At 33.2% G+C, this 3111-nt stretch overlaps 1 long non-coding RNA gene across 1 annotated transcript; it reads right to left on the reverse strand.

Moving 5' to 3' along the window:
• Positions 1-1093: 1093 nt before the first annotated feature.
• On the reverse strand, positions 1094-2227 carry LOC118680214 (uncharacterized). Its single transcript, XR_004975706.2, has 2 exons — positions 2179-2227; positions 1094-2114 (listed from the first exon to the last, which is right to left on the reverse strand). It is a non-coding gene; the product is annotated as an uncharacterized lncRNA (long non-coding RNA).
• Between the last annotated feature and the right edge of the window lie 884 nt (positions 2228-3111).

A 3111-nucleotide genomic window follows, 5' to 3' on the forward strand; every position in this document is an offset into this window, starting at 1 on the left:
TTCTTCTCTATAATATTAGCAATCCAGTCTGGCTAAACATTCTATTAGACTCTGGACAATTAAAATTAGTTAACATGATATTCATTTAAATGCACTGTAGGCAGAGTAATGTCTCTGGGTGTGTGTAAGTATATGCATATATTGTGAAATTCACATAATATGATTCAATTTCACAATTTTACTCTCCAAAATCAGGAGTTCTAAATAGAATGAAGGTTTTCTTCACAATTTTTATTTTTCCACGCTTCCTAATTCTTACTAAAATACTCGGTCTCGTTGAGATTATTTTAGGTGATTTTTAATAAAATTGTTATTTGTAGTATGTTAAATTTCGTCATTTATAGATATATATAACAAATTTTAAATTTTCTATAACGCAGTCACAAAGCATAATTATCAAAAAATAAATAAATATAAACTGAAAAATATTTCAAATTCATTTTCTTTTAAATTTTTGCTTGTTTTAGTTGCTTTTAACACTTTGTTTTATTCCCGCGGCGCACATACCCCTTAGCAGGAAACACAAAAACAGGAGTTGGTAGCAATTTTTTTGATTGCCACTCCCCTATTCAACCTATATAGGAGGTTGGTTTCTCTATTTAAAGTGCACATGTGCGGCTACCGGAATCAATTAGTTTGCGTCATCTAGTTCACCCTATTTAGGCGCTAATGGCCGCCAAAGGGTAAATTGTAGAATTGCAAAGTGTATTTTGGTCAATCTGGTCAAGTGGTATTAGGCGGGTGGTTGATGATGCCATGGAAGCCCTGAGTGTCTTCTAGACGCTGATTTATGTGGCCCAACGACCAGCACACTAATAATGCATGGTATCACTGAGCGTTTAGTAAAGCCAGCTTATGCAAAAAAATTTAGAGAATGCATATGACTAATAAGGTAAACGACAATATCTGCTGCTGGCACCATTGCCGATTAGCGTAGCCTTGGTAGAACAGCGACAAGAGTGGAGCAGCCAAGTGCCGGCAGAGCTACGAATGTTTATCTGAGCAGTGCAAAGTAATGTGGGCAAAGCAGCACGACATTGCGCAACGATGACTTGTTAGAGTATGCAGCGTTTTGCTTGCTTTTTTTAAGAGATTATAATAACCAAAGTAAAACCCGTACAATATTTCCATCGACCGACCGAATAAGAGCATCACATCAATATTTTTCCTCATTCGATACGACAGCTCCGCGCGCAGCTATTTCGATCGACATCGTTCCGTATTTAAAACTCTTCTTTTATAATTAATTATATATGAAAATATAATATATTATATAAGATTACCATTTATATGAATTATAATAATGGATGTCAACAATAAACTTTTGCGTACTTATACGAAGCATATCGCCTTTTATTTAAAGTATTCACGCGATTTTAAACATTTATTTACTACTCGTATTGAGACGAAATTTGAATTATGCTTATATCTTATAGCAGAAACTTAAAATTTTGTACATATATATATGAAATAGGGGCGTAATCAATAACAATTTTGAATATTTTGATGATACGTTGTTTTGCATTTATAATAAAGTAAGGTTTGTATTATTACCTTAATATTATATTTAATTAATGTATAATATATATATGTTTTAATAATAATATATTTATGTACGAGGTCTGTTCAAAAATTATCGTGAATTTTGTATTTCTTACAAAAATTTTTATTTATTCATAAATATCTATTTTGTCCCCTTTAAGACCAAGCAGTCCTCCATTTATACATATATAATTATGTGTGAGTGTAAACAAATATGAAAGAACGCATAATGCTTGTCTACCTGCAACATATGTATGTAAATATGTACACTCATTGCTTCATGTGAAATCTCCATTGGCACGGACAACCAATGCTTTGCGAGGTTGTCACTTTTTCCTTTCAGAAAGAAAATAAAAATGTTTTTCAATTTATGATTTCTAGTTTTAGCAATCGTCGCGAAAAAACTCTTGTTGGCAAACGCATGCTAGGGCATGTTATGGTATCTGCTTTTATGAATGAATCCACTTTGCTTGCGCTTGCGCTCATGTATGGAAATGTTGTTGTTGTGTGTTTTACTATAAATTTTGGCTTCGGCTATTTGGCTGCCTAATTGACTTGTGACGCTACATATGCTATTTGAAGCGATTGTTGCTTTTTTAGAACAATGTTTGAAGTTTTTTGTGGAGACATACTTACATGTGCACGAATATTAGTATAAGTATAATATGTAAGTTTAAACATGCATTATTTGTGTGGCAATGTCATACACGCATATGTACGTTAGAGCTGCAACGCAATCGATGGCACTATCGACAATATCGATAGTTTTATTTTCGTCTAATTATCGCTGGTTTATTTTGACTATCGATGGTTTATTCCCTAGCTAGACTATCAATAATTTTCAAAAAATTTGTAAACTTCATATAGCTACATAATGATGTAGTCTGGTAATACCAGATGTGAAGTATTTAAGTTTTGAATAACATCCTAGCAAGTACATACACACCGTCCAACTCATAAGCCCAATGCTTAAAAAGGAGATGAACGATCGCACTTATACAAAAAGTTCAGTTATAATTGTGAATTAGGCCTTAAAAACTTGTAGAAACCTTAACAGAAATCTCTGAGAGCGCTGTTGGGTAATTAACCGGTAATTAAACCGATAGGCTAGCAGGGACATTGTATAAATTATTATAAACATATAAGTAAACAAAATAAATATTTTTTTTGTTTAATAATGATCAGGAATACAGCTACAAAATTCGGCAAAATGCATCAGGCCACCTTTACCGCTACCCACTACAAGAATGTCAAACTACAATAAAAGGAATTTAATGACGCTACTAGCACGACACTAACAGTTTGCGTCGATGCTTACGTCTCCCGCTGCCGTCGCCAAAAATATTAAGTTGGTGATTATTATAAGCTTAGATATATAAGATAAGAGTATAGGCAAAATATTGGTGAGCTAGACAAAGTTTCTGATGTAGTTCGCAGCCTTAGAGGATTTTCGGAGAACCCAATAAATATAGTTTTGGGAAGAAGAGCGTTAATCGAATTGTAATATTACCTTATCACCTTACCTTACCTTATCAGAGGAACACCCAAATATTTTGGTGTTACAAATAC

Source organism: Bactrocera oleae, chromosome 6 (assembly GCF_042242935.1).
Source record: "Bactrocera oleae isolate idBacOlea1 chromosome 6, idBacOlea1, whole genome shotgun sequence".
NCBI lineage: Eukaryota > Metazoa > Arthropoda > Insecta > Diptera > Tephritidae > Bactrocera > Bactrocera oleae.